This window comes from Podarcis vaucheri (assembly GCF_965113315.1).
Source record: "Podarcis vaucheri genome assembly, chromosome: 6".
Taxonomy (NCBI): domain Eukaryota; kingdom Metazoa; phylum Chordata; class Lepidosauria; order Squamata; family Lacertidae; genus Podarcis; species Podarcis vaucheri.
This window is the reverse complement of record NC_138764.1, coordinates 65,996,986-66,011,021: the sequence shown is the minus strand read 5'-3', so window position 1 is coordinate 66,011,021 and position 14,036 is coordinate 65,996,986. Positions and strand designations below refer to the sequence as shown.

At 43.6% G+C, this 14,036-nt stretch overlaps 1 protein-coding gene across 2 annotated transcripts in view; it reads right to left on the bottom strand.

Annotated features, from left to right (window-relative positions):
* Positions 1-7,891, bottom strand: part of CDK18 (cyclin dependent kinase 18) — a 95,498-nt gene extending 87,607 nt beyond the window's left edge. For both annotated transcript variants that reach the window (XM_082228363.1, XM_082228364.1), the window contains exon 1: positions 7,754-7,891. The gene's annotated coding sequence lies outside the window, so the exon portion shown is untranslated. The remainder of the gene's footprint in view (positions 1-7,753) is intronic.
* Positions 7,892-14,036: the final 6,145 nt, after the last annotated feature.

Sequence of the window (14,036 nt, the reverse complement as noted above, 5' to 3'; positions counted from 1 at the left end):
AACATTTCTCTATTGTGCTTCTCTAGTGGATGCCTTTGATGTGCTGCTGTCTTCAAGAACCACATGCCTTTTCTTACTTCTGCTTTTTTCAGAAAGATTAGATCAAAACCTTACCTAATTCCTTAGTCCTGACTGTGCATCTAGGTTTACTTCCCTGTCTGTCTGAAATGAGTTTAGTGCATCAAGGTGTGCAGATATGAAACAGCCAGGTCTAGGACACAGCATAATTTGCTTTGCCTCACAAGCCCTCCAATGCCCACTCCCCACATCTGAAACAAGAGACTGTCACAACTTTGGCCCTACTCATCTCTCTGCCTGAGCGTGGTTAGTTCCAGACATGCTCTGGAAATAATCCATACAACATGAATATCTGTGCAGGGAGGCAGGTGGCAGAGAAACATATTGACTGCTTCATTGTTTACAGAATGCAGGGATAGTGAAAGAAAGCATCTGCTGCCCTCTGGCCCCTGTAGAAGCCAAAAAGATAAGACAGTTATGAACACCAGTTTCTCCCACTCACTTGTAGAAATCTAGAAAATAAATTTAACTGTATTGCTAAGCAATAATCTCTCTCTCTCTCTCTCTCTCTCTCTCTGTGTGTGTGTGTGTGTGTGTGTTAGAGAGTCAGAGAGTCCATGTGTGTGTACACAAAGAGCCATTGCTAGATACTGAAAAGTCTCAGAGCACAGGCCCATGACACAAATATGAAGGTGGGGGTGGGGGTGGGGTGGAAATGCATGTACTAACTTATATGTATAGATGCAGATTTAGGTCTCTTGAGCAAATTAATTTGGGGTGTCTGTGGCTGGGGGTCACAGCACTTTGTGTCATGCCCAGCAACCCTGTAAGCAATTTTTTTAAGAAGGTGGTGAGAAAGAAAATCTGGGGCTCAGTGCAAAAGACCTGGAGTTTGGGGTCCCTAGACTGTGCCCCCAAACAACATGTGCATATGTGTGTGTGTTTGTAGAGAGGTGCAACAAGAAAGAGGAACTCATCCCTGCTGAGGTTTGGAGCAACCAGTGCTGTTTGGGATTGTGCCACCTAATTCTGCAAGTCTGTGTTCTGCTTCTAGGAGTAGCAAAGTAGCAAGGCTCAAGCAAGAGGACTGGCATAATCCTTGTGTAGCTTGTGAGGGCAAGACACACCAAATGAGCATTCATGATATGTGACAAGTCCACCATCTAGAAATACCCCTAAGATCTGGATTGGGTTTCATATTTCTGGGACGAGGTGCACATACCCCCTATCTGAGACTCAAAAGTGCTCAGGCTCACATGGAGGGCTTGAGCAAATTCCTTTCTATTGGCTTTAGCTTTCCAATTCAGGGCTCAGTGACTTCTGAAAGTAGCACCCTCAGACTATTCCCAAATATGTGAGTGATGCAGCCATTCACTACCAAGCCAAATTTTACTCTTTGTATGCTCAGAATCGTTCATAGTACTGGGGTCTCAAAACAGTTAGACATTCCAAAAGTAGATGTCTAATGCAGATAATGAGATATTGCAAGGAACTGGTACAAATGATAAGGCTTCTAGTGCATTTGTTCTTTCCAATATCCAATGTAGATGTTATACTTCGGTAAGAACAGCTTCACAATGCCCCCAGAGCAAAGCCTGTAGGGTTGGAGCAAGTGCAGGATGCAACAGACATGACAAGGGGGGGGGGAATGCCACCTTAAAAAGGAATCTTGATTGGAATTTTTAGATGATTACCTACAGTTCTGCAAAGCCTAATTGCTTGCAGGATTGAAATCCAGGCACTTTCATCGACAGCAGCCACCAGGCAGTTTTCTGTTTCTCATTTCCCTTTGCAAAAAAGGGCACTGCACATTAATAAGGGGATAAGGGACAGATTCAATAGGCAGATTGCACAAACAGATTCCAATTTCCTGGGGTAGGGGGAACCAGAAGAGCACTTCCATCATTTGCTTTTCCTTTTACTAGATAGATACTAGATGAAAAATGGGGTCAAGTACATGGTATTGGGTGCCCAACACACTTAATAAAGAATCTATAAAGGTCTGGTTCACACATCACACAAATCAAGCCATCCTATGCCAAACACTAGTACAAATGTGCAAGTGTGTGGTTCCTTGGAGAGGTGATTGCAGTTGATTTGCTACTTCTCTGGCCTTCCTGTTGTGATGCTACTGTGATCTAAGCCATGGTTTAACTTAGAATGCTGCTGTTCCAGACAAACCACGAGCTGTGACCAAGGTTTGCTCTTTATAGCTCAAGGTTTGTCCGGAGGGGGCAAACTGAGAGCATCTGTTCAGATAACCCAATAAACCATGGCTTAGCTCAGTGGTAGGCAGCCTAAGGCCCATGGACCGGATGCGGCCCAATTTCCTTCTCAATCCAGCCCGCGGACGGTCCGGGAATCAGCATGTTTTTACATGAGTAGAATGTATCCTTTTGTTTTAAATTCATCTCTGGGTTATTTGTGGGGCATAGGAATTCGTTCATCCCCCCCCCCCCAAAAAAAATATAGTCCGGCCCACCACATGGTCTGAGCGACGGTGGACCGGCCTATGGCTGAAAAAGGTCGCTGACCCCTGGCTTAGCTCATGGCAGCATATCAGGAAGGCAGCCAAGGATGAAGCAAAGCATCCATTATCTCCTCTCTGGAGACATGCACACTTGCACTAAGTAAGATTTGGCTTAATGTGATCTAGGCCACATTGTGTTCATTCCTCTGGGCCTTGCTTTTTGGGTCTGACTTCCTGGCTTTACTTCTGACTTCTCCCTATAACTCAATTTTGGCACTGTGAAAGAAAGCCAGGCTAGCAGGAACTACTTTTAAGGGACTCTCAAAAGGAATTTTTTTGAAAGTACTGAAGGAGACAAGGGGAAGTTTTCTCCCTACAATTCTTCACATAACTCAAGCAACTGTTCTTATGAACAATGTTATTACAGTACTGCACCTGGAAGGTATCAAGAATAACTTTGACCATGATAGGGATATTTTGCTCCACTGAGAGCTTTGTGAACTTCAGGAAGTCCTGCCTTTTAGCTGACCAAAGTCTGATGTGTGTAACAAAGCCAGAAGGAAAATGTGCTTTTTCCTGCATGCTAAAATATCTGTTTCCAGGAAGGCAAAATGACATTGAAGATGACAAAAATGAGATTATTATTTTTTTGGATGAAAAAGATAATATTCTTTTATCAAACTGCAAGCACGGGTTTTACAGCTAAAGCTATGAAGTACACCTCCATAGATGGATTATAAATTAAACTCAATGGAACAACCAAAATTTTTCTTTCATCAGGGATACATAATGTTTTGCCATTTGGAGTTTTTCAAAAGAGAAAGGGAAAGGGTCCAAGGTTGCAGGCCACAAGGAAAAAAGAATTTGAAGGACACAACACTGCCCTAAGACTGGCAAGGTCAGCGCAGTGGCGTGGCGTGGGGGGTGCAGGCCGCACTGGGTGCAACATCTGGGGGAGGCGCTCGCACTCGCAGCTCTCTGCCCCTACCTGGCTCACTCACTCTCTCTCACTGCAGTGCTGGCTGTGCGAATCCGATCCGAGCCGCTGGGTCGCCGCCCACTGTGGAGGGGGTGGGTGCCAGGCGTGCGGTGCAGAGAGAGAGCGAGGGACTATCTGGGGGAGGGACAGTGCAGCGGCCGCCCAGCGCAGCACTGAGCGCAGGAGAGAACCACACCAGACCAGACCAGGCAGCAGCAAGAAGAAGCTGGCAGCGGCGGCAGGTTAGGGGTTAGGGGGCGCAAATTACTTGCCTTGCCCCGGGTTAGGGGGCGCAAATTACTTGCCTTGCCCCGGGTGCTGACAACCCACGCTACGCCACTGGGTCAGCGTTCGACTTCTATCTCTATTCTGAAGCTCCACTTGAAACGTCAAGCAAATTCATATGCCTCAGGGCCCTGTTTTTATTCTGTGGGCAGTAATTTTCCTTTGTGGTTTAGAGTGGATGAGCTGCCTTGCATGAGGGACCTTGGAGCTAGCTGCTAGAGGGTGCTACCACAATACTGAAAACCAATCAAATTTGCATTGTGGCAGCTAAAATGTCAGAAACTGAAACAATCCAGATTTTAAAATAAGTTATAGCGGCACAAGTGGTTGCCGTGTTCTGAATTGCTCATAAGAATGTGCAGCCACAGCTCTCTTAATATAAGGAAAGCACTGTAACTGGATGTAGCACAGTAGCCCCCAGGGTAAGTTTTCAATCTTGCCTGAATAGATGTGCAAGAGCAAGACTGCCAGCTGATATATTATGCACTGTAGTCCAATTCTGAATTTATTCAGAAGAACAGGGACTCTCTCTTGGGACCTTTAACCCACACTATTTGCATCTCTACCCAATATATTGATCTCTCCCCCCCTCCAACTAGTGATAACTCCCCAGTTTGCCCTTCTCTTACTTTTGCTCACACAGATAGATTATACATGGAAAATGCCTCTTCTACAGTGCAGATTATCAGTGAGGGGCTGCAGGTTCAAATCCACATTCTTGAAGGCATCCCCCAAGAACAGTATCTTATGGAATTAACCACCCTGGGATATAAAAGTCTCTGGAATCACCTCACTTCAGCTTCTTTATTGCCACTTTCAAGAGAAGAATTGCAGATTGAAATAAATTGGCAGAAAGTCCATAATTCCCAGGAAGACCTTTTGTACCCATACCAATAATAATATAGTTGGGGGGGGGACACCTTAAAGTTCATTTAGTCCAGTGGTACCCAAACTTCCCCCCTTCCAATGGCAACATGAAAATTGCTAAGCGTCTTGGCAGACCACTTAATGATTTGCCTGCCTGCTGTAGCAATTGTAATGTGCAATAATAGATGCCACATGATTTAAATTGAATTTTTATTGCTTCTTTTATTTCTTATATTGTATTTTGTTGTTTTACAACCTGAATTCAAATTCCATTTTATTGCATTACAGCAAATAAAAGAAGCAATAAAAATTCAATTATAAATCAATATGAATATTTAATACAGACACATCACGGACCACCTGAATGAAGCTCATGGACACAGGTTGGGAAACGCTAATCTAGTCCAACCCCTTGCTAATTCAAGAAACCTACTACTACTACTGCAGCGTATTTTTAAAAACAAATTATTAAATATTTTCTTGGGTTGCAGAAGTATGTGCATTTTCGGATCGTAGAGCCTTTTCTACAGATCAGTTACATTCGATGTGAGACATCTGATGAGAAGACTAGGTGGTCACCCAATAACCTCTAACAAGAGAGATTCCATGTCATGTAGCATTCACAGAAAAACACAGTAGCATCAACATTTCTGTCAGAATAGGAAGCAGGGTGTCTCAAGAGTGGCCAACACAGTGCTGTGGTGCCCTTGTCCTGACACTGGCACCACCGGCATTTACTTGGATGGTACAAATGGAGAGTCAGGATAGAACAGACGTCCATAGGACCAACCTCTCTGTTGGCCTGCCTCACTCCTCACTGTCCAGGTAAGCAGCCATGATGCTAGTGTCAGAAAGGTGGCTCTGTGGGTAATACACCTAAAAGAACCTGGAATTCTTTGATTGAGTAAACAGGGATGAACACCCCAAGATATCAGTTATGAGGGAACAACCTTTGCTATTTGATTGTGTCAATAAGCCTTGACTAACAACATTCCTCCAGCGTACTAACAAATGCCACCGGTTCTGTTTTTTTAACTTCTTTCCCTCAAGTTAGTCAGGTTCAAAGTGGATTCTTCCCCACAGACACTAAATGTAGCAGCTGCTCCTACTCATGGAAAATTTCAAAAACGCTGGTGCACTATGAATAGCCGGCTAGTCAAAAGTTTAAGGACGTATAAAAGGCATTGGGAACGTCGTGCAATATGCACTCTTGTAAGAGGCACAAGCCAAGAGAAGGGTCAGAGCTTCATAGAATGCTTGCAGAAACTGAACACACACCTGCTCACTCCCTTCCCATTTCAGGACTTGCGATAAATGTACGAAAGGGATGGAATAGAATGGAGACAGTCTTTTAGGCAACCTGTGTAGCATAGCAACAGTAGGGGAAAAGGTGTTGCTTGCAACAGCACAGCTTGGCTCTTTACAGAATACTTTCATATGAAGTGCTCGCTCCAAGATTATACGAAAGTGGAAGCATCCCCATCTCTGAATGGCACAGCTTCCTCCACTAGATCTACTTCCAGCTGAAGGGAATGATGAATACAAATGAGAACAGAACATACTAATGTCCACTGGAGAAAATGCTTGCAGTCTAATATTACTATTAAAAAAAACCAAACCCTTTGTGATGGAAGGAAGGTCACATTTGAACAGATTTCCTGTTCTGCCACCCATTGTTTTTTCCACTGTCCCTTTATAAGTCAGCTGCTAAAAATGCCTAGCAACTCCACCAGCTTCCTTAATACCTTATATGCTTGTCTTCAACTTTATTAGAGATCATCATCCTTACAGTAACAATTTCCTCACCCCTAAAGCAACATGCCAATCAACTCCAACTCACTTGGCTGGAAGAAATTAAAAATCAATGCCAGAAGCCTGAAGTTTCAAGGTACTAGGTCTTCCCCTTCACAATTAATGCCAGTATTGTGCTCATCCATCTGCGAAAGTCACTCTCCCTTTTGTTTTCTTAGAGAGAACAGTCAGTTTAAACACCCCTGGCACAAATTCTAGTCGGGCAAGACAGGTGGTTCCAGTCTTATGCATTATCTCATCTTGCTTAGGGAATCTCTTAACTCTATGGAAGAAAACCATGTCAAATAAGTATTTTAAAGATAGTTGTTCCATGAACTCAGAAAAACAATGGAGATGCTGGAGGAATCCAAAATGTTGTATGAGCAAAAGATTGTGCTTAATCTTTTAGATTAACTCTTGCTTGGACATTACATCAGGTAGCAGAGAAAAACAGAAACCTCTGAAGAATAGGCTTGAAGAATCTTATACTGGATTTCCAAAGCAGAGTTCCTTCCCTTCCCTTCCCTCCTCCTCCTCCTCTCCTCCTCTCCTACAAAAGCTTGTACCTGACAGAAGTCCACCTCAAGGGGTCTGGAGGCCAGGATAATATGGTTTAAAAGATATGGGAGGCTTCCCGGTGAACACAAGACTCCCCAGGTTACATAATGTCCAACTTCACTATCTGAATGGTCTGCAGGCATCAAAGATTTCAGATAAGCCAGCATGCGCCTAAAGATAAACACAGGGCATGGCCTGGGTTTTTAAACACACAAGATACAGGGATAAACTTGTGAATGCTCCAAACCGCAAGTGGACCCTGCACAGGATTGCGTGCTCCCTAGAAAATAACTCCATGCACACAGAAAGCCAGCTATTCAGAGAGAAGGCTGGTCCTTGTATTACCTCAGTAACGGGCTAGCTTTCTGTGTGGAGGAATCTGTCACCAGTCCTCATGGAGGGAGAGCTCACAACTTCCTTCTGCCATGTCAAAACTTAGACCCAGGGAAGTCAGAGGTGAGGTTAACCTTCAAATCCCAGGGTCTGTTTGGGCTGCTGCCTTCTCCCCCAAACCGAGTCAGTTCCCCGAGTCTCCTCCGGGGTCTGAACTTTCTTCCCTTCGAGAGCCCCAACACACAGCCATCGACAATCGCACCCCTAAGAGGCGAGCAGCCGAGAAGGAGCGAGCTGGAGAGCTTAGCTCGAAGGGGGCCCTGCAAGAAAAGGCGCTTGTTCCTGGAGCCTCCTCCTCCTCCTCGCCCCACCTTTGCTCTGTTTACACTGCCGCGCCGCCGAACTGAAAGAGAGAAGCGCGCCACGCAGGGCACGAGCCGGCGAGGGCTTACCGGCTCCGAGGGGCTCCCCTTCGAGAAGCAGCCGAGCCCCACTTCCACGCGCCCGCGCGCCTCGCCCTTCTTCCACGCCCCGGCTGGGACTCCCGGGTCTTCCTCACCGGCCGGCCGAGAGCAGAAAGCAGAACTGGCGGCTTCTGGTTTCCAGCGACAACCTGAGGCAGGAGGAGGCGGAGCCAGGGCTAGGGAGCCACCAATCCGACTTCGCGCGGCGCTGGCTCCTCCCCCCGTCGCTCGGTGGCATCGGGCGTGGGGTGCTATGGGGTGTTCTTTTTTTTTTTTTTTTTTTGCTGAGGCTGCAGAGGGGGCGGGGCTGCCTCCCCCCCCCCCGCTTTAGAGATGCCGCTCTGTCAGCGGCAAAGCGGCGCGCAAGGCGGAAATTCAACAGGTGCTGCTTTTCGTGGAACCGTTTGCTCCAGGGGTCAGGCTGGATGATCCTTGGGGGTCTCTCCCAGCTCTACAATTCTATGATTCGGTGGCAGGGCATCATCTTTGCATCCAGAAGATCCCAGGTTCAAAACAGCCCCCAATATCCAGGTAGTGCCCAGGGCCAGATTTAGGTTTGATGAAGGTAACGGGACCCTTTATATGTCCAGCTGTCCTTTGTCAACAACAAATTGTCGCTCTTTTTTGTGTTGAATATATGCTATATGGTAGGACACGAGTGGCGCTGTGGTCTAAGTCTAAACCACAGAGCCTAGGGCTTGCCGATCAGAAGGTCGGTGGTTCGAATCCCCACAACGGGGTGAGCTCCCATTGCTCAGTCCCAGCTCCTGCCAACCTAGCAGTTTGAAAGCACGTCAAAGTGCAAGAAGATAAATAGGTACCGCTCTGGCGGGAAGGTAAACGGAGTTTCCGTGCGCTGCTCTGGTTTGCCAGAAGTGACTTAGTCATGCTGGCCACATGACCCGGAAGCTGTATGCCAGCTCCCTCGGCCAGTAAAACGAGATGAGCGCCACAACCCCAGAGTCGGTCACAACAGGACCTAATATATGCTATATGATAATTTATGGACCTAATAGGTATCTAAAGCCATTTTCACATAACAAAATATGTATTTTATCAAAGTAATTGTTGAACTGAAATCCAATTAAGAAGAAGTACAGTGGTATCTTGGATTAAGTACTTAATTCGTTCTGGAGGTCCATTCTTAACCTGAAACTGTTCTTAACCTGAAGCACCACTTTAGCACCACTGCTGCCGTGCCACCAGAGCATGATTTCTGTTCTCATCCTGAAGCAAAGTTCTTAACCCGAGGTAATATTTCTGGGTTAGCGGAGTCTGTAACCTGAAGCATATGTAACCTGAAGCGTATGTAACCCGAGGTACCACTGTATATTAATAGTGAAATTTTTTTTGGGGGGGGGAGAGTGGGGCCCTAAGCTATAGCTTGTTTAGCTTATAAGTAAATCCGGCATATTTACGTTCATTCACTAGTGCCATAGGAGCCGATTCCTAGGGACCAAGGTCCCTTTGCCCCTCCCCAATAAAATATTTGAGGGGATCACTGTCGCCCCCTCCAAGTTGATGGGCACACAATATTGCCATTCTGTAGACATAAGGTTAGGCTTTGGGTCATACAGGAGGTCTGAATGAGGCCTGATCTCCTCTATTCATTTCAGGAAAATAGGGCTGGCACCAGGATTTCCTTACTCATGTTATCTGCCAGTGCTGAATTGCACTGGGCAAAGTATTTCTGCCGTTCCAAGGACAGAAACAACAACATGAGGTAGATCTGACAGCCCTGTGATCATTTCCAACAATCCAATTCCCCTTTTCAATAGCAATGAAAACACAAGCCTATTATTTTGTGACTTGGCTTTTGTATTCAGTCGCTTCCCCATTTTTCTGCAGTGGATTTTGTTATCTGCTTTCTGCTGCAAAATGTTATTTAAAAGCAAAACCAAACCCGGCTTCCTCCAAATAGATATCCACATCAGACAAGTGAAGGTGTGAACACCATCAAAATTGAAATTATTTAATTAATCATCACCACCACCTCACACTCATTTTTTATTGCGTCCTTGCCATCGCAGGAACTGGAATAATTAATTCCAGGCTAACTTCTAACCTGAAGGAAGCATAAGGTGATTTAAGAATCCAAATACAAAGCAGGGGATAGAAAACATGGACTATGTTGTGATTAACATATGGAATGACACCAGGATCTTGTAGCAGGTAGATAATGATGCAAATAGTGATTATAAATGGAAAAATTTGCATGTTGGAATACAAGGCAAAGAATGTTATTAAAAGAAAACAAAGTTAGCAGGCGCGGTGCTCCCTCATTCCCCCAGACAGATAGAATATTTTGCTTTTGTATTTGACGCGGGTGGCGCTGTGGGTTAAAGCCTCAGCACCTAGGGCTTGCCGATCGAAAGGTCGGCGGTTCGAATCCCCGCGGCGGGGTGCGCTCCCGCTGCTCGGTCCCAGCGCCTGCCAATCTAGCAGTTCGAAAGCACCCCCGGGTGCAAGTAGATAAATAGGTACCGCTTACCAGCGGGAAGGTAAACGGCGTTCCGTGTGCTGCGCTGGCTCGCCAGATGCAGCTTTGTCACGCTGGCCACGTGACCCGGAAGTGTCTCCGGACAGCGCTGGCCCCCGGCCTATAGATGTGAGATGGGCGCACAAACCCCAGAGTCTGTCAAGACTGGCCCGTTCGGGCAGGGGTACCTTTACCTTTACCTTTAATCAGGTGTTTTTTTTCTTATTTAGATTTGGATGCTACTAAAAGATGCTACTAAAAGACAGAAGAGTGTGCATACAAAATGGGAAAGGAGATTCTCCCTCCCCCCAACAATACAAAAATTATTTGTGAAACTCATTAGTATCCATCAGTAGCTATCATAACCAAGTTGGGCCAGAAATGTGATTCCCCCCCCCAATGCATTTTAACGCATGTAAAACTTGAACAGCATGCTTCCCCCCTGCTGCATTGTTGAAAGAAAACAGTTGCATTTCACATCAGAAGTCCAAGGTATGTTTGTCAATTCCAAAGGCTGAGTGAGAGCCCCTGAGCTCCAGTCTCAGTCAAAAGAGAGTCCATTCATCTCTGCTTTCCAGAGCAAAGAGTCCAGCCCAGTTAATAGTGTCCAAAATCAAGTATATGTTGGTGGTGGTGATCATCCATGTTCTGCAAGCAAAGTTAAACATGTATCAAACCCATTCAGAAAAGTCTTTTTTCCCCGGCCCACTGGCAACTCTTTAACATTTGTGTTAACTTTTCAAGCAAAGCCACCTGCCATACCCCCTTATATGCATCCCCTGAAAGTTTTTCCAATTACATGTCATCAGTTTGCTGGCTTAGCAGCTCTTTATGCTTCAAATCTAAATCAAGGCCTATATATAGATTTAAAAGCGCCAGCTGTGGAGAGGGGTAGACCCACTGACCTGTAATTGAGCTGGCTTCCTGAAACACCTGCACCCCCCCAAAAAAAAGCCTATGCTTGGGTGTGATTACTTATTTGGTTTGGGTGGAAGGAATGCATGTAACATGCCCAGATGATGCATACAACATCATTGCCTCCAGGACTAAAATTGATAGTTCATTCAGCAGCTTGGAACTCCCTGGCATTGCATACCAAACAGGTGCTCTCTCTATCATCTTTTCAACGCCTGCTAACATTCCTCTTTCAAACAAGCCTTCTAAAATCCCAGCTGCTACCCGTCTATTAATTGAATTGATTTTGTGCATGTGATGTTGATGTTTTACACTGGTTTTTTATATTTAGAATGTTTGTTGAATTGCCTTTCTATATGCAGTTGTTTCAACTGTTTTACGTATATGCACAAAGTGTCAAATGTGGTGACAGTAATAATAATGCAACAAAACAACAACACCACAGACTGGCTTATAAGTATAAAACCAAATTTACTAGAATAATAGCTAGAATAGAGATAGACTTGTAACCATTCAAGCAACAAACATACTAAGGTGCCATATGCAAAACAAAGCCTGGAGATACTGTAAACATGGAGTGGATAAATGTACAACTGTATCTTAACAAGTTACATGTGCAATAAACATTATACAGACTGGATAAATGAACCGTTCAACAAGTAGCGTAAGTTCAGTCACAGAATGGCAACCCCGTTGCGCCACAATGGCAAGGGTAGCACACTGGAGAATATGAAAAAGTTTTTCAAAGCTGTTTTTCAAAGATTGAACTGGATGAGATGTTCTTCAACGGGTCTTGAGTTGGAAACACAAAGCCATATGCATGGTCAGTAACAGGAAGGCAAATCAAAGCCACCACCCTGGTGAGAAGAACGCAAGTGGGCAAAATGATTTTTTATGTTTTTGTTGTTGCTTGAATGGTTAAAAGTCTATCTCTATTATCAACTGTTTTACGTACAGTAATGTCACTTTTACAATATTGTAGATCTCTTTGGGGTGCCTCAAGGGAAGTGGTTTGTAAATTATATAAATAAAACAATTCTACTTTGTTTTTTTTTATAAATGCTTTTTATTAAGTTTTCTTCACCACACACATCCAAAGAAAAAACACAACCAATACACATTAAAAAGACATTAAAAAGAAAAAAGAATTAGAAGAAAAAGAAAAAAAGAAAAAAGAAAGAGTACATACAGACAGTTTGCTAATAACAACTTCCTTCCCTCCTGATTTCGGATTTCTACCTTTAATGATTTCTTTATACAGCTGGTGTAGATTTTTAGTTTGTAACATTGGAAGATTTAGGTCAGACCTACTGTAGTTGGTAAGTTACTAAGATTTCCTTCAATGTATACCATAAATTTATTCCAATCTTCTTTTAACTTTGTGTTTTTTTGATTTCTAATTCTTTGCGTCATTTTTGCCATTTCTATAAAGCCATAGAGTTTCAGTTGCCAATCTTTCACCGTTGGTAAAGTTGAGTTTTTCCAATTTTGGGCAATTAACATTCTAGCCGCGGCTGTTGCATATTGGAACAGGGTTTTATCTTTTTCCGGTATTTCTTTTCCCACCATCCCTAGTAAAAAGGCCTCTGGTTTTTTGGGAAATGTGAATCTAAATATTTTTTTTAATTCATCATATATCTGATTCCAGAATTTTTTTATTCCCTCACACATCCACCACATATGTATAAAGTTCCCTTCATTTGTTTTGCATTTCCAGCAGGCCTTGTTACCGGTCTTATACATCCTATTTAGTTTTTCTGGGGTTAAATACCATCTGTATATCATTTTTTCTAAGTTTTCTCTAATTGCAGCACTTGCTGTAAATTTTATTCCCTCACTCCATAATTTTAGCCATTTCTCATGTTCTATATTGTGTCCCAGGTCTCTTGCCCACTTTACCGTAACTTCTTTAATTTCTACATCTTTTGTGTCATGTTCTAGTAAAATATTATACATTTTGGATAATAACTTAAACTTACTTTCAATTATTTCAATTTGGAATTTTGATTTCTTCTCGCTCATTCCTACTTTCTTGTCTTCCATCCATCTTGCATTAATTTGATGATAATGTAGCCAACCCTTCAACTTTTCTTTCAACTCCTCGTACAGTCTTAATTTACAACCTTCATGGGAACTTGTCAGTAGATCTTCATATGTTAAGCTTTGTTCATCCAAATTTGTTTTTTTAAATGATAAAATATCTGTTGGGGACAGCCACCAGGGTGTTTTGGGTTCTAACAGTTTTCTGTTTCTTTCCCAGACTTCATATATCGGACCTCTGATAATGTGGTTCAAAAAGCTCTTATGTACTTTTCCTTTACTTGACCAAAGGTAGGCATGCCAGCCAAACCTGTTTTCTACCCCCTCAAGTTCCAGTAGATCCTTGTTTTCCAGAGTTATCCAATCTTTCACCCAGCATAAGCAGGCCGCTTCATAATACAATCTTAGGTTGGGTACCGCCAATCCTCCTCTCTCCTTTCGATCTGTAAGTAGTTTGTATCTGATCCTTGGCCTCCTTCCCTGCCATATAAACCTTGAGAGGACTTTCTGCCAATCTTTAAATATTTTAGTCCCTCTAATAACCGGAATATTTTGGAAAAGGAACAACATCTTAGGGAGAATATTCATTTTTATTGCCTCCATCCTGCCGAGCCACGAAAGGTTTACTCTATTCCAGACATCCAGGTCTTTTTTAACTTTATTCCAGGTCGTTGTATAATTATCTTCAATTAAGTTTATATTTTTAGGAGTGAGCCATATACCTAGATATTTTATTTTCTTGGTTACTTCAATTCCATGTTGTCTCTCTAGTTTTTCTTTTGTCTCATTTCTCAGGTTCTTTGTTAATATCTTGGTCTTTGATCTATTCAATTTGAA